General features: G+C 49.1%; 1 protein-coding gene across 1 annotated transcript in view; it reads left to right on the top strand.

The window, feature by feature from the left end:
* The first annotated feature begins 9,563 nt into the window (after nt 1–9,563).
* Nucleotides 9,564–20,182, top strand: part of AQP8 (aquaporin 8) — a 32,373-nt gene continuing 21,754 nt past the window's right edge. Inside the window, exon 1 of the mRNA XM_069647367.1 lies at nt 9,564–9,676. The gene's annotated coding sequence lies outside the window, so the exon portion shown is untranslated. The remainder of the gene's footprint in view (nt 9,677–20,182) is intronic.

The following is a 20,182-nucleotide window of genomic DNA, read 5'->3' on the forward strand; positions in this document are numbered from 1 at the left end:
TTGTGCATGGTGACATGTGGGGCTGGGGGGCATGGCCAGGGTGGATGGGCTGCCTGCGGGGCATGGCCAGGGGTGCAGGGTAGTCCCCTGTGTTGTGGGCTGCCTGCAGGGCCTGTGGAGGGGGGAGAGGGCACACCTGGGAGGACTGACACTGCCAATTCGCGTTGGGGCACCCCAGGAATACACGTTCACCTCCCGCAGCAGCGAAAATGCATGTAAAACTCCCCGCGCACCCCTCTGAATACACGTACCCCGCTCGCACAAGGCCTATCTGTCACCGGGGTCGGTGATATCTTCGTCCGAAAGTGTAGCTTCTGAAATCTCCCCCTCCCCCGACTCCTCACCTTCTTCTTCCTTCCAAGAACCCTTCTTTTCTTTTCTTCGAGTAGACACCTTTTTTTTTATGAAGATAGGGACGACCCTGGAAGGAAGCCACCGTGCTCCCCAAAGAAGGGAGACCAGGGGGCCCACCCCCGGGATCGACCAAGAGGGGAAAAAGCCTTAGGCACAAAAAACCCCTGTAGAATCATTGGGTGTCTTGTAAACGTGGAACTCGGAGTACTCTAGGTAAGATCTGGTAGAAGTGACTGAAGAAAACACGTGGAGTGAAGATTCAGAAACACAGGCAGTCCATTAAGAGGTCCGAGGAACTGGTACACAGGCTAAGTGAGGAAGTACTGAGGCAGCAAGCAAAGGCAGTCCAGGGGAACAGGCCGGAGTCTGGTACACGGGAGGTCACAGAAGCAATACTGAAGGTAGGAGAAGGAAGAGCGGGAAGAATAACAGACAGGAAAAGGATAAATGCGGTAAGTGAAGATGGGAAGGTGGGAGGGGAAGTAAGATGGAAGGAGGGCAAAGGAGAATTATTGCGAACCAAGAGAGAGAGGGAAAGGCAGACCGATCCAGCGGAATGAATGACAGACAGGTTCAGACGGGGTACGAGGACCCGACCAGCAGCAAGCGAGAGAGCAGCACGAAAGCCACAGGCAGCAAGCAACTCAGCCTACGGACGAAACCGGAAGCGTTGCAACGCGTCCGTGACCCGGAAGTGGCTGGTTAAAACACCGGGCCGCGGAGCGTCTAGCCAATCAGAATCAGAGAAAGGAAACCAGGAAACAGGGGGCGTGGCCGAAGCGAACGAAGCTAGGTTCCGCGTCGCCAGCGGCTCCATAGACGCCAAGAACTCGGCGGTATGACAGTATGCCCCCTCCTATACGCTCCTCCTCCGGGTTTCCCTGGATGGAAAAAGTGGTATTTGCGAAGTAGGACAGGAGCATTAATGTGTGTGATGGGTTCCCAAGAGTTTTCCGAAGAAGGGTAGCCTTTCCACTTAACCAAATATTCCAGCCTGCCCTTATGATACCTGGAGTCACAGAGTTGGGCGACCTCATATTCAGCTCGAGTGGAACCCTGGGGAATAGGAGTCTGTCTAACCTGTCGTGCCCATGTATCAGCATGAAATGACTTAAGTTGGGAAGCATGGAAAACAGGGTGTACTCTTTTTAGGTTATTTGGTAGTCTTAGGCGAAAAGCCACAGGATTGATTTTCTGTATGATCTCATATGGCCCTAGATACTTTGGAGATAACTTGGAGGGATGTACCCAACGAGGTAAATATCTAGTGGAGAGCATAACATGGGTACCCACATCCCATCCTGGTACCGGTCTACGATGTTTATTGGCTTGAATGCAATATCGGGCTTGGGCTGACTTAAGGCCTTCTTCTACCTTCTTGTGTGTCTCTCTAAGGAGGGTGAGTGAAGAATCTACTGAAGGTACGTTAGTGGAAAGGCCTGAGACAGGAAGAATAGAGCGAGGGTGAAAACCATAAGTACCAAAAAAAGGGCTGAACCCCAGAGCTGCATGTGTGGAGTTATTATAAGAGAATTCAGCTAGAGGGAGTAGTGTGCACCAGTTGTCTTGTTGGCTGTTAATAAAGCATCTTAAGTACTGCTCCAGGGTTCCGTTCAAACGTTCAGTTTGCCCATTGGATTGTGGATGAAATCCAGAGGTGAGAGCTCTTTCAATACCTAGTCTGCTACACAGGGCCTTCCAGAACTGGGAAGTGTACTGACTACCCCGGTCTGAAATAATCTTGTTAGGTAGACCGTGTAACCGGAATATGTCTTGGAGAAACACTTCCGCCATCTTGGCTGCCGTAGGGATGCCAGGTAATGGGGAGAAGTGAGCCAATTTGGTAAATGAATCCACTACTACCATGACACAGGTGCATCCTTCAGACGGAGGTAAATCCACTATGAAATCAGTTGAAATCGTGCTCCAGGGACCCTTGGGTACAGCATTAGGTTCCAGTAAACCAATTGGTCTCTTTCGGGATGATTTACTCCTCAGACAGATGATGCATGACTGAACGTACTGCTCTACATCCTTTCTCATTGTAGGCCAATAGAAATGTCTTTGTAGATAGTCGTGAGTACCAGCCACACCCCTGTGTCCTCCTAGTTTAGAGTCATGACACCAGACAAGTGCGGTTTTACGAAAAGCCGGAGTGGGTAGATAAAGTTTTCCTCCTACAAGGTAAAGACCGTTCCTGATTTCATAGGCCAGATCTTTGGAGTGTTTTTCAATTTCAAAACGACCTCCAGAATCCTCCTGTACCTGCTGAAGGAATTTAGAAATTATTCCGATGGTCCTGGACTGGGGAAACATCCGTTCAAGATTCGTCTCTGACTCTGACAGGTAATCACACCGGCGGGAAAGAGAGTCGGCTACAACGTTATCTTTACCCGGGATGTAAGTTATGCTGAATTCGAATTGTGCAAAGAAATGAGCCCATCGGGCCTGTCGAGTATTGTAACACTCGAACTGTTTGAGAACCTGTAAGTTCTTATGATCAGTCCTTATGGTGAACGGGAACCTTCCTCCTTGAAGTAGATGACGCCATTCTACACAGGCCGCTTTCATGGCTAGAAGTTCTCGCTCAATAACCGAGTAGTTCTTTTGGCTGGAGGTTAGGGTCTTCGAGAAATAAGCCACTGGATGTTCTGTACCCTGGATTTCTTGAAGAAGTACAGCCCCTATTGCGGCTGAAGAAGCGTCCGTCTCTAGAATGAAAGGTAGATGTTGGTTTGGTTGTTGTAAAATGGGTGCTGAACAGAAGGCTTCTTTAAGAGTACCAAAGCTGTCTTCTGCCTCCGTTGTCCATTTAAATGGAGTTGCAGATTTCTTTAAGAGCGAGGTGATAGGTAATATCTTTTGAGAGAAATTTGGGATGAATCTTCGGTAGAAGTTTGCTAACCCCAGGAATCTTTGTATCTCTTTGACTGAGGTGGGTGAGGGCCATTCAAGGATGGAAGACACCTTATTAGGATCCATAGAGATTCCGTGGTCTGACAGAATGTATCCTAAATAAGGAATGGAGGAGGCTGAAAACACACATTTGGTGAGTTTAACCGATAACTGGTTTCTCTGTAGTCTTCTGAATACTTCCCTAACATGTTCCACATGGTCTTCGGGAGTACGAGAGTATATCAGTATGTCATCCAAATAAACCAATGTGGTTTGGCACAGGAGATCTGAGAATAGTCTGTCCATAAATCGTTGGAATACCGACGGCGCATTTACCAATCCGAACGGCATTACCTGGTATTCAAAAAGTCCGAAAGGAGTCCGGAATGCTGTCTTCCATTCATCTCCTTTCTGCACCCGGAGTAAGTGATACGCATTCCTCAGATCGAGTTTGGTAAAGATGGTAGCACCCTGTACAGCTTGTAGAATATCGGTTATCAATGGCATAGGATACCGGTCCTTTATGGTAACCTTGTTTAGGCCGCGATAGTCTATACACGGCCTCAACTCCTTAGAATCCTTTTTTGAGATGAAGAACAGTGATGCCCCTGCAGGGGACTTGGAAGGCCTAATTAGCCCGTTCTCCATGTTGCTGTCCAGGTACTTTCGGAGGTATTGTTTTTCTTCTAATGATAGTGGAAACATCCTACCGAAGGGTACCAATGCACCAGGGGTGAGATCGATGCAACAGTCTTCAGGCCGGTGAGGAGGGAGCTCTACGGGTATCTTTTCAGTTGCCACTTCATTGAACTCCTTCAGGTATTGGGGAAGACAGTGCACCGTTTTGACTTCGCAGCTATTAGTGGTCTTGACGGTCTCGAATCTTGGTTCTGGCAAACATTCCGATTTGCATAGTGAGGACTGAAAGCTAAGTAGGTTTCTAGACCAGTCAATACAGGGGTTGTGTCTGCGTAACCAACAGATACCCAGGATAAGAGGGAAGTGAGCAGCTCTGATGATATCGAATGTGATACTTTCGGTGTGTTGTTGGATGGATAAAGTAAGTGCTTTAGTGGTATGAGTGATCAAACCCGAGCTCAAAGGTTCGCCATCAACTCCTTCCACCTTTTGATCTTCATTCTTGGCTATCCTCTTGACTCCATGTCGTTCTGCCCAATGGGTATCCATGAAGTTTCCTGCTGCTCCACAGTCGAGTAGTGCTAAAGCGGTTACTTCTTTGGGGCCTACTCTGAGAGAAACTGTGAGCACCATCAACCGGGAGTCTTCAGATGTTTCTGTAGAGGATACAGAAAGTGGTGCGTAGGGACTAAAAGCAGCCCCTCGGTAATGCGTCCCAATGTTTACCGAGGGCGAGCGTTTCCCGGTCTTCTGGGTGGTACATCCGGACAATCTCTTAATAAATGTAATGAAGATCCACAGTACATACACAAGGAACTGTCCCTGCGCCGTTTCCTTTCTTCCGGTGTCAGTGGGGCTCTGGTGATCCCAATCTGCATGGGTTCGTCCTTAGTTGTCTGTTGGAAGGGTACAGATGCTGGTGAAGGAGTCTCCATGGGAGGGGGTACGCTTAGCCTGATCTTCCTCTTTTCTTGACGTCTTTCCGTCATCCTGAAGTCAATTCGGAGGGTAGCTGTCAGAAGTTCGGCGAAAGACACCGGTCTTTCTATTCGGGCAAGTTCGTCCTTCAATTCCTCCCTTAAACCTCGCCGAAATATGGCATACTGAGCCTGTTCCTGCCAACCTGCCTCTGCAGCCACCTGTTTGAAAGTGGTGATGTATGTCAGTAAATCAGAATTCCCTTGACGGATGTCAAGGAGGTCCTCCGAGGCCAAGTATGTACTCTCTGTTCGCAAAAAGGTTTGTTGAATCAGGGCCTTAAAGGCATCGTAGTCCTGTAAAACCGGGTCTGACTGGTTTACCAGAGGGGTAGCCCAAGCCAGGGCATTTCCGATCATGTGGGTGATCATAAACCCCACCTTGGCGTGATCTGAGGCGAAGGTCAGAGGGCGAAAGGTAAAATGAAGATTGCATGCGTCCAGAAATTCTTTAACATTCTTTGGGGATCCATCGAACTTCCCTGATACTAAGGGAAGTGGAGGTAAATCGGCTAAAGGTCTTTCTCTGTCCGTCATACGCTGTTGAAGGGTGGCGTTAGCAGTCTTAAGGTTCTGCATCTCTAGACTTAGACTTTGTACAGCGGCTATGAGTTCTTGTACCTGCTGTGGGGTGGCCATCTCTTTTGGGCGTTGCAAACTGTCACCGGGGTCGGTGATATCTTCGTCCGAAAGTGTAGCTTCTGAAATCTCCCCCTCCCCGACTCCTCACCTTCTTCTTCCTTCCAAGAACCCTTCTTTTCTTTTCTTCGAGTAGACACCTTTTTTTTTATGAAGATAGGGACGACCCTGGAAGGAAGCCACCGTGCTCCCCAAAGAAGGGAGACCAGGGGGCCCACCCCCGGGATCGACCAAGAGGGGAAAAAGCCTTAGGCACAAAAAACCCCTGTAGAATCGTTGGGTGTCTTGTAAACGTGGAACTCGGAGTACTCTAGGTAAGATCTGGTAGAAGTGACTGAAGAAAACACGTGGAGTGAAGATTCAGAAACACAGGCAGTCCATTAAGAGGTCCGAGGAACTGGTACACAGGCTAAGTGAGGAAGTACTGAGGCAGCAAGCAAAGGCAGTCCAGGGGAACAGGCCGGAGTCTGGTACACGGGAGGTCACAGAAGCAATACTGAAGGTAGGAGAAGGAAGAGCGGGAAGAATAACAGACAGGAAAAGGATAAATGCGGTAAGTGAAGATGGGAAGGTGGGAGGGGAAGTAAGATGGAAGGAGGGCAAAGGAGAATTATTGCGAACCAAGAGAGAGAGGGAAAGGCAGACCGATCCAGCGGAATGAATGACAGACAGGTTCAGACGGGGTACGAGGACCCGACCAGCAGCAAGCGAGAGAGCAGCACGAAAGCCACAGGCAGCAAGCAACTCAGCCTACGGACGAAACCGGAAGCGTTGCAACGCGTCCGTGACCCGGAAGTGGCTGGTTAAAACACCGGGCCGCGGAGCGTCTAGCCAATCAGAATCAGAGAAAGGAAACCAGGAAACAGGGGGCGTGGCCGAAGCGAACGAAGCTAGGTTCCGCGTCGCCAGCGGCTCCATAGACGCCAAGAACTCGGCGGTATGACACTATCGCATGTAAAATGTCCTGCGTACCCCTCAGAATACACGTACCCCGCTCGCACAAGGTCTATCGCATGTGATACTTCACACGCACCCCCTAAATACACGTACCCCGTTCACACAAGGCCTGTCATGTGTGATACTTCACTCGCACCCTCGAAATACATGTACCCCGCTCACACAAGGCCTGTTGCGTGTGAAACATCCCGTGCACCCCTTAGAACACACGTACCCCGCTCGCACAAGGCCTATCGCGTGTGAAACACACTGCGCACCCCCAGAATACATGTACCCCCCCCGCGGCAGCAAAAATGCATGTAAAACTCCCCTCGCACCCCTCCGAATGCACGTACCCCGCTCGCACTAGGCCTATCGTGTGTAACACGTCCCACGCACCCCCAGGATACACATACCCCGCTCGCACTAGGCATATCCCGTGTGATACTTCATGCGCACCCCGAAATACACGTACCCCGCTCACACTAGGCCTATCGCGCGTGACACGTCCCGCGCACTCCCAGAATATATTGTACCCCGATTGCACTAGGCCTATTGCGTGTAACACGTCCCGCGCACACCCAGAATACACGTACCCCGCTCGCACTAGGCCTATCATGTGTGATACTTCACGCGCACCCCCGAAATACACGTACCCCGCTTGCACTAGGCCTATCGCATGTAACACGACCCGCGCACCCCCAGTATACACGTACCCCGCTCACACTAGGCCTATTGCATGTAACACGTCCCGCGCACTGCCAGAATACACGTACCCTGCTCGCACTAGGCCTATCGCATGTGATACTTCACGCGTACCCCCAAAATACACATACCCCGCTTGCACTAGGCCTATCGCATGTGACACGTCCCGCGCACCCCCAGAATACACATACCCCGCTCGCACTAGGCCTATCACGTGTAACACGTCCCGCGTACACCCAGAATACACGTACCCGGCACGCACTAGGCCTATCGCGTGTGATACTTCACGCGCACCCCCGAAATACACGTACCCCGCTCGCACCAGGCCTATTGCATGTAACACGTCCCGCACACCCCCAGTATACACGTACCCCACTTGCACTAGGCCTATCGCATGTAACACGTCACGCGCACCCCCAGAATACATGTACCCCGCTCGCACTAGACCTATCGCGTGTGATACTTTACGCGCACCGCCGAAATACACGTACCCCACTCGCACTAGGCCTATTGTGTGTAAAACTCCACGCGCACCCCCAGAATACACGCAGGCACCCCATCCACCCTGGGCATGCCCCACAGGCAGCCCATGCCACAGGGGGGTGATTTTTCTACGCTTTTTACCTGGCGCAAGCGGGGTTCGTGTATTCAGTGGGGTGCGCTGGGAGTTTTACATGCGTTTTCCCTGCTGCGGGAGGGGTATGTGTATTCTGAGGGGTGCGCGGGTAGTTTTACACACGTTTTCGTGGTTGGGGGTTTGTATGCTGGTCCACTGGCCTTTGCGCCATGTACTGGATTTGTGCGCTAGTCATGGTGCACGGGGTGGGTTTGGGGGCGTAACTGGTGCTGCTACAGGGTCGCTGCGCCACTCTGCGCCACGGCTACTTACGGATGTTGAAATCCATGAATATGCTGTGCGATGAAATGGGTTTTGGTCCACGCGGTTGGCGCAGACTGCCGCACGCGCACACTGTGCACCAGCCGCATGCGCCACTTGTGCGCCGAATTCTATGAATTACCCCCTTAGTCGATCCATTCCTTGTACAGTATTAAGCTTCTAATTAATTGGCACTTGGCATTCAAAGGCTATGTTTTCTTTATTTAATCTAAAAAGAAATATGTCTTACTCTTGGGAATTATCTTCTGTTCTCTTTGGAGACATCAAACCTCCCTTATTTCGCAATAACCTTGGAAAGGGGCTGCACAGCCACTGTTTGACCTGCACGGATCTGTATTTCAGTGAATTCGGCAAGATGACCCTCCCTGCATCAAGGGTTTTCATTCACTCTAATGAGGCTCTGCTGTCCATTTTATACAAGATGGCCGCTCATTACTGTACGTTAGCAAGTTATATGTGTATATCGTTTGTGTTGCATTTCAGCATATACATTGGCTATGCAATTTTATTTATGTCAATATGGTGCCAGCAATATTCTTCGTGTCTAAATGCACGTTTGACCCAGTGTTCATGTTTCTTCTTGTGAATGTAGCGTAGCGGGGGTGCAGTGTCACACTCCTTCTGAGAGGCAGCCAGCACAGTCCCCCATGCAAGTGAAGCAGACCGGTGACTGTGCTGCCTGCCTCTCAGGATAGGTGACGTCCTGCAACTCAGGTGAGGGGACGGCACCCCCTCGCCCATAGTGACGGGGCGCCACTGGGTCATGCGCCTCATGCACAAGCATTCTACGGGTACTACTGTACTGGTTGGGACATGCAAGGATCCGTCCCTGTAGTTCTGTTAACAGTGGGTTGAAGGTCAGTGTGGTCGGGCCCAGGTGACTGGCACGCGCTCTTCCCCTCGCACTGACTTAGGTGGTCTGCAAGGGGGCAAAGGGGCGTCTGGGCTACAGGGCCAAGATGTTGTCCTGCAATGGCCCTCGCTCAAATGCGGTCTTTGAGGATATTGCAATGATGCATTCTCTGGCCAGAACTGGGAGGTCTAACTAACAACCCAAGTACATTAATTTCTCTAAATAAGGATTCTTGTGACTAAATGGTGGCCCTGTTGCTCCCAGCAAGAAAGTGTTGTTGTGCCACAAACCCATTCTAATGGGGCTAGACATAAAACCTTGGACTCTGACATTGGGGCCGCGCTCACACCTGCGCAGTTTACGTGTTTATGAAGAAAATAATCAAAAAAAGGCCACCAACAGTTCTATCTGCTGATAGAGTTAGCGTTGCATGTGAGCTGTGACCTTTCATCCGGATAGAGGGTTTCCATCGCATGCCCCTTCCAGCTGGCAGACATCCTGCGGTGTTGCGCAACTGCCAGACTCCGAGATAAGGGGCCTCCACCCCGCGTGCCATTGGCGGCTTCCAGACACCTGTCACAATTCATTGCGTTTTTTTTTAATATATTCGTGCCCGTTACAGCACCTGAAAAGCCACCGGCGCTGCGCTGCCTGCTCCATTCCGGTCTCTGCAGGCGTGGCAGGGGGGCAGGTGGCAGGGAGTTCCTGAGCATAGCACACTTCACCTGCGTGCAGCGAGGACCCGTCCACTCCCGCAGGGAACGAAGAGCGGCGAAGAGGGTGAGTAAGCAGTTGGAGCGCCGCGAAGGGATTCGAACCAAAGCTGGGCGCTCTAAAAGAAACACATGCGAGACTGACCTGAGTATCTTGTGCGATGCTCTTATGAAAGATGCAACCTTTCAAAGGGAATTATGTAAATTTAACGGCACGGGCATTAGGTCTATCCACGAATCGATGCCCAGTATACATCCTTATGTCGTCCAACAAAAGCCAAGTGCACATTTGCACATTTGTGCTACAGCAGTGAAGACAACAGCTTGGCTACAGAGAAGTTTTAACCCTTTCACTAACCGGGCATGTTTGAAATGTCGCAGTGAGGTCTCAGGGCGAAAGGGGCTTAGCCCTCTCATCCAGGGTGGCTAGGAGGGTGAAGGGGGCACATGAAAAGAATCCCGTGCAGGCGTGTTGTGGACATGCATCCCTTTAGAACCTGGTGCATAGCCCAGGCGCTACACCGTAGCTGAAAACACATGCCCAGCTCATGCACCACAGTAACATGCAAACTCTTAACGTGTTTCGGTACCTTTGAGCTGCTTCGGGGTATATCCCACATTTGGATACATATCCGCTTTTGTTAAAGAATGGTGACACCTTATCTCTCAAGATAACTAGGGAACAGTTGCGGGGCTTCCTAGCAAGGTGCGTGCGATCCCTCCTGAGGGACAATGGGTTGTGTTGCTTTGTATTGAGTGAATGGTCTTTATGACCCACGGGAAATACACGTGTACTTGGGGAAGGTATACTTGCTTGCACTTCCACGGTACTTGCACTACAGGCTCTACATTGGTTTTCTCGTGAGCCCTCATTATCATATGCACAGTGATACAAGTCTGAGGATGGGTAATTGTAATTCATTCAGTTTCAATATGATTTACTCAACATGTGCAGGTTCGGTGGTGTGATCGCACAACCCCCACAGCCGCAAAAGTGTAAAATAAGGTTGATTGACAAAACAGTGACAATATCATTTCGAGCAAGGAAGCATCCAGCCTGACACCTGATGAAATAATGCAAGTTCCATTACAACTCTACTTTGGGTATCCAAGCAACGCAAGCAAGGAAGCCCGGAATCATGCGGGTATAGGGCGGCATTGCCCTTGCGGCTCAGGCGGGGAACATGCAACAATGGAAATAAGGATTTGATGAGCAGGAACTAAACGTGGCTTCAGGGTATCACATCACCCATTAGAAGAGGGTGCACAGCTCGCTGCGCGTTGACCTTCCCAGAGACATGCGCCCATAACTCTGCGTCCAGAACATGAACCATTATGCTTTTAATGCCTTAAAGATGTGCTCTAATGCTGCTTTAAACATATCCCCAAACACCCCGCGTTATTGCCACATATGCATGCTTGCATGGCGCTACTTGCCTGGCGCTCGAAAGGTGATCCTGTAACTGTTGGGGTCAAGTTAACCAAGTTCCTCGAATACACAAGCCAGAGTTCCCAGGAGTACGTTTTCTGTGCAGTGATAGCCCGGCTGGATAACGTGTCTGCTACTGACGGAAATTCAAGTACCGTTCAAAACGGGGCAATAAGAACACCGGTTATTGCAGTGCTTAGAAGCTCATGAGTCTGACATGAAGCACCATATACGAAAACAATCTTTTAAAAGTCATTCTGGATGCAGTGGTGTGCGTTTCCTTCTCATTTACCTTCCGTGGTTGGACCCCAGCAATCAAGATACGCGCCAAACCACCTACCCAGAAAGACCCTGGAGAGCTCTTCTGGACACCTGGTGCGCCCACTACACAGCAGTGCCCGGAAGAGAATCACGTCAAACCACCAAGCATTGCAGAATTGACCAGTTCATTAACGCATGCCTTTGTTCTTTAGTGCTTTTGGGATCGTTTGAGGATGCATGTTTGCACGCACTCGTGCATTCGTGCATTCCAACGGTCACCCAGCGCAGCTCACGGGGCCAACGTGCCCATGGACAGGAACACAAACGTGCAGGCAGCTTTTCATCCCTCGCAGCGCCACACGTGATTCTTGCTTCAGCGCCTGAGCCGCGCGACACTGACCAAGGGCCAGATTACAGAAACTTTGCACTGGTGAAAGTGCAAAGTTGCATGGTATCACCAATAGGGCAAACTTTGGCTTGGTGAAACAATGCAGTGAAAATGTCTCTTTTTTTTTTGCACTAGGGCAGTCTTTGCCCTGGTGCTTATACCATGCCAAACTGCACTCGTAGAGGTGCAACAGTTTCTAATATGTCCCAGTGTTTTTTTAAAATGGTGCATACTTTTCCCTAGTGCTAATACTGCACAACTTTGAGTTTAATATATTTTTATTGAACAAACGAGGGTAAATCACCAAACACTGGAAACATTGAAAATGATCCGAGCACCTGCACGTGCAAAGTTTCTGTAACCTGGCCCCTGGTCTCAATGCCCGCCCAACAGAACGTCCCCAAGCTCTCGGGAAAGGGCAGGCGTGTGCGATTTCCTGCTGAAGGTCCATTTTTTTCAGCAGGACCCCTGTAGTTTGCTAGATAGTTAGCAGTGGGTTGCCCACAACCATGGGTGTTGCTATGTCTGGAAAAGATCTGGAGCTAAGCTACTTTTGGGGCTATCGGGCCTTTTTGGTTGTAACCCCTGAGCTTCTATCCGGGGCTACAACCAAAAGACCCAGGGCTATAGCCCCTTAGCCCCCCCTAGCGACGCCCCTGCCCACCACAGCAGCAGTGTTTTAATGAAAGTCTTATTTAGACAAATATTGGGACAAATATTGGGCCTGTTTTACAGAAGGCTTTTTGAAAGGGAAACCCCCGTTGAAAAAGGCTTTGTAAATCAGGCCCTCTGTGTGTCTTTGACACGTACTCGGTTTATACAGCGCCAGGACCAGGGGCCCCTGTGTGAGGAGGGCCTTACCCTGGCTTCCGTGCGCTGCAGGACCTGCAGAACGCAGCGCCTACTGGTGCAGGCCGGAGACTACACACGCAGCCCGCCCGACACGGGGGTGGGGCCCGGTCTTTAGATCGCGCGTTAGACTTCGGGCGTGGCGCGTGCCAGTCTCAAAGCTAGGGCACGCGCTCTAGGGGGAGTCCGAGGACAGGGGCAGAACGGATGGCCGCTGGCTGCACGTCACGCTGTGTCTCACTGCAGCTGCTCCAATCAAATCCGCCAGGCTTATAATGGAAAGACCTCTGGCTGTAACTTTCAATGCTCCCACGTTTTTCCAGAAACAAGGATGCTGTGATTTTATTCCTGCTGAAAAATAATAATTTCCCGCTTTAATGTAGCTCCTCCTCCCACTTCTAAGCACTGCTATTGCCCCTTTTAGGGGCAGATCCCGAGCTACCCATACAATAGATGTTCTTTGTTAGACACTTTTCATATTTGCTCCATATTGTGTGCCTCGATTCATATACACACAAAACATTAAGCAAACAAGAAAAGGGTCGTTCAGCCACGCAATGACGCGTTTCTAATTTTACAGGGAGCTCAGAATCAGACCCTGAACGGGAGACAGCGACCCCGCTGCCCCGCTCCCTCGCTTCCCGTGTGTCCCGCGGCAGGCGCTCGCCAAGTGTGTCACGGCCGAAGGCCTCGCGCAACGTTCCCTGGCGCAGGTCACATCCTGGCTCCCTGCACCGGGAACTGATAGTGCAGAGAGCGAGCCAAAAACACGGGACCAGGGAGGAGGGGGGCGCGACAACGTGGCCAATCCAAGAATCTTATGCCCCCCCCACACACACCCCGAAAGCTGCCCCCTAAACCACAGCACTGAAGGGTGGGTGCTATGGAACGACGAGAAAGGTAACTCCGGTGTTGCACTGTTGAGGGTCCTTGAACCCTGAAATCTGTGCAACTCTTCAACACCTTGTGCCAGATTACAGAAACTTGCACTGGTGCAAGTGCAGTTTTGCACCGTATTAGCACTAGGAAAAAACTGCCCTAGTGCAAAAACATATAGGGCCTGATACATGGAATGTTTTGCACGGTTCAAAGTGACTTTGCACTGCTGAAAAGTGACTTTGCACTGCCAACTAATACCCAGATTCATTGAACTGTGCAAAGTGTATTTGTGCTGAAAAAATTACTTGCACTGACTTTGCACTGCACAAATACACTTTGCACAGTTCCATGAATCAGGGTTTTTGTCAGCAGTGCAAAGTCACTTTGAACCTTGCAAAGAATTCCATTAATCGGGTCCTTGGGGCCTAATTCATGGACATTTTAGTGCAATGCAAAGTGACTGCCAACAAACACGTTGAGCCGACCCTGATTCACAGAGCGGTGCAATGTGTGTTTTGGTGGCGCAAAGTCACTTTGCACTGCAAAAGTACTCTTGGCACTGCCCATTTAGCACGGTGCATAGAGTACTTTGCAGTGCAAAGTCACTTTGCACCGGGCTACATTTCCCCTGAATTAGGACCATACTTTGAATGTATTTTTTCACCAAGACACATTTTGCCCTAGTGCTAACACCATTCCTTATTAGCACCAGGGAAAATGTTACCCTGCGGCAAAAATACATTGAAAGGAGAGGACTTTGCGCAAGTGCAAACTTTGCCCTAGTGTTAATACCATGCACAATTGCGCATGCAGTAGTGCACACATCTTTTAATATGGCCCACATTTTTTTTTGCACTAGTGCAAACGTTCTCGTAGAGCTAATACCGTGCAAAATTGCACCTGCACCGGTGCAACGTTTCTCTAAAATGCCCCCAGGTATCTCATTCCAATGAACGCCAAGAAGCAGCTGTAAACTACATGAAGCGCTATACATTTATCCCAATGAAAAGGCACAGAATCACACATGGCAAGGACCACAAGTGGTGCTCAAGATCACACAGTCTGTATGACAATCGGGAGGGCGGGAGCTTCCCAACTGTTGAAAGCACACTCAGGTCTTTAGCCGTGCATTTGCATGTCCGGCCCACACACACGCGCGAATGGCTTAAAATACACATTGATTGATACGTGGAGATACGTTATTAAAAAAATTAACTTAAAATGGAATTCAAAACTACAACCCATCGCGTAACGGATGCTTCGTGTGCATCCCTGGTTACAGAATCTGCTTCATAGATACATGCATTAAAGCAAACTGGGAGGGTAGGTGGGTAGATCAATAAACTTCATAACCCCAAAAGTGCAAGACGATTCCAACTGGAGGACAGGGCAGACGACCGAGCCAATCTCGCCTCAATGGAGCGAGTGACCATCACAAGTACAGAAAGGGCGGGGACTGGAGTGTGTGAAATGTGTTTCTGTACAAAAGACATGCAAATGTCATCGCCCCAGATACGTTGTGCCAATGCGCAACTGGAAACGTACAATTTTGATGCTATGACATTGGACAACGTTTCATCGCAATTTATGGTTTTGCATTTTTCAGTATTTTCGTGTATTTTGTAGCGTGTATCGTTAAACTGGAAAACATATTTTTGGTGAATTCGTTTTTTATACAAAAGAGAATACTGGTTAGAACCCAAACGACGAAGCACACATTTCATTAAACAGTTCAAACCCCAGAAAGTGTTGGGATAGTCAAGACATGGAAAGGGAATAGACTTTCTCATTCAAGAGATCACATTTGCCAGGCTCTCCTTTACATACAAAATGTTCCTGGAAAAGCCACAAAAAACATTATTCACTGCCAAAATGTGTGAAGGCAGATTTGTTGACACCATCTAATCGAAATCCTGAAAAAGTTCTAAAAGCGAATCTGAAATCCAAATTTTTCCAAATGTGTGTTAGTCCTTTGTCGTATTAAAACAGGTTTTTACAGGAACTCTCATAAAATAATAAAACATGTTTAGGTCCGGTACAGCATTCAAGAGCAAGGGAATGGGAAACCAATGGGCGTGGTGTTTCGAAAAGTCTGTGCCAGGCCGAAACTTAGAAGCAGAGCTGTGAACATTATGTTTGCCACCAGAGATATCACGGGTCCCTAAATGATGCCCCCCAAGCCCCTCCGAACCTCCTCAAGACATAGTTTGTCTACTATTACTTCATGGTTTCTGTAGGCGTGGATGCAAATGGAGGAGGGATCGCTGTCATATTGGCAGACCTGATTCTAGGGCAGAATAAAATCGGTGTGCCACAAGCAGTGTTGCACTAGTTATGCCACAGAAGCAGCAAACAGGCCCCATTAATAGTGGTTGAGGCGACAAAATGTCACACTCCATGGGGAGCAAAAGATTTTGCAACAGAATGGCCCAGTGGGAAGGCATTGATGTCACCTTACAGAATGGCATATGTTCTTAAAAATCATCTACAACATCACTGCATTTTATATTTGTTCTTTCCTTGGTTCTTCCATTCTGAGGATGGTGGCAACTCTGGATTTATGGATGCATTAAGAGAAGTGTTTCGAGCCTGCAAATGCCACATTATATCATCAGTGACATCTCATCCTTCAGAATGGTTCCATGGCGGAGAGCGTGCGAGCAACAGATGGCAGCATCGCCATAAAAACAGTGCATTGTAAAAATGACCAACAATGAATAAGATAATAATAATGTGGCCCATGTCAGGTGGGCCACATGTAGACCATGGTCTGTTTGAGTCGCATGCCACCAAGTGTGATGGGTGGCGACATACAAAGTACCTTGATAAACAGGATAATTTCTAGTGGGAACAACAGATCACCACAGAATTCTGCCAGTACGTATAATGCACCACTCCGGTGGATACTGGCCGCAGTCATGGCTACAAACATGTATCATAATACAGCAAGGGCTATGACAAAATTCGGCCGTGCTGTTTACATAAGTCTCCGCCTACTCACACAAGACTACCCCTCAACATCTCTGACATCAGAATTCAGCACAGACCTATGACAAATTTGGGCACGCTGAACACATAGCGAGTCTCCGGCACTCACGCCATCTCCTGACTCCTCTCAGCACCCATCCACATGCCTGGCCACATGGGTTGCTCTCTACTGGATCCTGGACAGCTGTCTATTTCTGGAGCAGGCTAGGTTCCATAATCTAGCTTTTTAAGAAAGCTGGCTTGTTCTGAGATACCCTTTGTCTTAAATGCTGGCTAGTACCCAAAGCTGGTGAATTGGGAAAGCTTAACAAACAGAAAAAGAAAATCCACAGGATCTAATTTACAAACGTATCAATACAATTTTTTTTTTTACAAAATATTGATTAAATCAAGAATACATGCAAGACGAATTAATAAATGCAGGGCAATGAAAAAACACCCTCAATGTTTCTCTAACAACCATAATAAACAACATTCCTGAATACAGTCAAGCATACCCACATCTACACCCACCATACACAGTCACATATATTCATAACTGGAATATTATGAATCAAACCCGAGGAACCATATAAAAAACAAAAGAAAAATTGACACATTTAGTGACACATGTATCCTGAAATGTACACTAGTTATCATAATCCCATTTCCGGGCATTTAGACAGGAACGACCGGTTTCGGCGTAATTGGATCCATTTCACCATGTCTTCATCAGGGAAAACACAATTTTTCTAAAAGAACCACAAATAAAATGAAATACTTCATCAACCTACAAAATATACATACTAGACATCTATTCAATATGCATGGACATTAACCAGCCTATTATATACCCATGTGATCACAAACAGAAAGTGAATATCGACGATCCCAAGAATGTCCAACTGTCACCATACCGAGCCAAGACCCAAAGAGCAACCGCAGCAGAACAAACATGCCCCATGAATCAGTAAGTGACATGCAAGGGTTACTAAAGTGAAGTGATTACAGATACAATTCCTTTAAGGGAGGAAGGCCACACATAAGGAATTACCTAACAGGACTTAAACCTATTCTTCATTCGCAGGTATAGGCTGGAGCGTGCAATCCATTAATACCCAGAGGAATAATTGGGAAGCCTGACATATTCTAACCGGTGACTAGTTATTACAGCACGCTCATCCCCAAAGCCCGAAAGCTGTCCCACTCTGGAAACACGTTATCAAAGCTGCCTAGTGTCTAGGGCTGCCTCGGTAGGAATAAGCCACCCATTTTCTTGGAATCGCTTCAAGCCACTTTATTAAGCACTGTAGGGTAATGTAGCCGAATCGGATTACCCTCATCTGCTACCAATACGTAATTATAACGGAAAGGTAGCAGAGTGGCTTGCGTGGCTGCAGTGGAGCTCTGTGAGCCGAGCAACCTAAAATCCGCTTGCTCGAGTGGCAGCAGAGCTGGCTCAGCCATTTCCTCGCCAGGGGACAATTATACGAGTATTGCTGAGGTGCTATTCACAGGGACCTGAGGATGCGAGTGCCGTGTGACCCAGCCCGGTGATGGAAGCAGTGTTATTAAACGCACCTGTAAAGGTCTCCCGGTTTATGCTCCTGGGCCGCGGGGTCATGTCATTTCACAACGCAGCAATTCACCGCACGGGACTCCTTCCTCTCATAAAAGTCTGCCTGTAATAGCACCTGATGCGTAAAGCTTTTACCATGTATTGAGCTACTGGACTCGCGCCTATATTCACAGTTTCGTCCATTCATCCTGCTTCTGGGAGCCACGTGACTTTATGGCGCTGATTTACAAAGCATTTCTCAATGGGATTGCATCATTGGAAAGCGCTTTTGTAAATCAGGCCCTATGTGTCTGAGAACAGCCCTACTTCTGGGCGCAGTGACACGGAGGGTATCACAACCAGCGCACCCTAACAGGAAAGAGACTGTGGGCCTGATTCATGGAATAATTTGCGTGGAAAATAGGGTACTTGTGTGTCAAACTGCGCGCAAATCAGCGTCCGTTGATTCATGGAATCGAATGCACAGTACTTTTCCAGGACTTGCGTGGAGTTCACGCAGGCTCAGCAGATCTCTGCAAGGCATGGAGTGCCTTGCGCAAGACACCACGCAGAGCATGGACGAGGCTTGCGCAGAGGGCGGAACACAGAAAATGGGGAAGAAAATGTGACCCAGGCCCCGGGCCGCATGAAATGCGGGACGATAGAGGGTCTGGGAGTGTAGGCGCGGTGTGGGGGGAAAACTGCGCGAAAGCGTAGGGAGGGGCGTCCGAATGGCGCCACAAGAAACAAAAGACCAGGAAGGGCAGGAAACGGCACCTGGTAAGGTGCAAATTGTAACAGCAAGGGATCAGGGGATAACCCGGCCGCCCCCAGGAAGGATCAAAAGGCCGGGGGGGTATAAGTAAGCCTGGAAAAAGGAGAGGCGGCACAAACCAGGTAAGAGCTCACCTCTCTCGGGTAGGCTCTTGGTACCTGGAGAAGGGGAAGGAAAAACGTTTGCCACCCAACCCACCCTACAAGAAAAACGGAAGAAGAGGGGGTGCAGGCAGGAGCCAGGACGACGAGTACTCTCTCGGTACACGGTCCAAAAATGAATGAGCAAGCAGAAGTAAGAACGCCGAGTACTCTTTCGGTACACGGTCCAAGAAAAGAGGGAATAGGCAGAAGAAAGGAACGCCGAGTACTCTTTCGGTACACGGTCCAAGAAACGTCGTAGGCGGCATGTGCCCAGGAACGAAGGCTCAGGGATAACAAGGACTCAGAAGGAGCCTTGAGCTGCTTCGGAACTGGACACAATGTGCCCAAAAGCATATGGCTGTGTAATTATTTTTGTTGTGTTGGATTTTCTGTAAGAAAATAAAATGCCTACGGCCTACAATTTCTCCATACACATAAGTTGTCTGTAATTTATTACTTAGGTAGGGATCTGGTAAGAGCAGCAGAGTGAACCCACACTACTCAGCCTACGAAAAAGTGAGCGTTACGAGGCACGGCCCATTGGCAGTCCATCGCACGCCCACAATTGCGTCGCACAAGACATATTCATGCATTCGACCGTTCAACCTCTCAGCAGGGAATTGACCACGCAAGTCCTTCATACTATCTGCCACCCGAAAGCAGTTGTATAGGCACTTGCGCATAGAATTGCTGCGCGATGGTAAGATTGTAAGGCGGTTATGGGATGCATGCACACAGTCAGAGTTCCGATCAGACTTATATGGGTGTGCGAATGCATCGTATTGGTGTGCAGGAGTGGTTTGTGAGGGTTTGCACACATATGTACCGGCTAATGTCAACTTTTTTGATATATGGTATGCATTTTGAGGGGGTGCTGGGAATAGTTACGGAAACCCCACGGGCCCCGGCCAGGTGCTGGCCTGCTTGTGGAGGTTCGCAGGTGTGTTTTCAGGGGTGCATTGAATTGCACGCAAGGAGTGCGCAAAGATCTGTTTCCATGGCTGATATGGCTCTGCGTGTGGGCGTGACATGGGCGTTCCTCAAGCAGCCTGTGCATGTGGTGGTTCTGCGCGGGTAATTCCATGAATATGTGGGCTGTGCACTTTTTGTTCTGCGCATATGCTCGCGCAGTGACCGACTCAGTGACTGGCCCTTCAGGATTTCTGCGCACATTTCTATGAATCAGGTCCTGTATACTCAGTGTAACCCGAGGGATAGCTCTGCTTTCTAAGCAATGAGTCTGAATATATGGTGTAACCCCAGAGATAGCTTTGCTGTCAAAGAATAGAGAGTGCATGATCTTTGTAAGCCGAAGGATTGCTCT

This window comes from Ambystoma mexicanum, chromosome 2q (assembly GCF_040938575.1).
Source record: "Ambystoma mexicanum isolate Mex_15411 chromosome 2q, UKY_AmexF1_1, whole genome shotgun sequence".
NCBI classification, from domain to species: Eukaryota; Metazoa; Chordata; class Amphibia; order Caudata; family Ambystomatidae; genus Ambystoma; species Ambystoma mexicanum.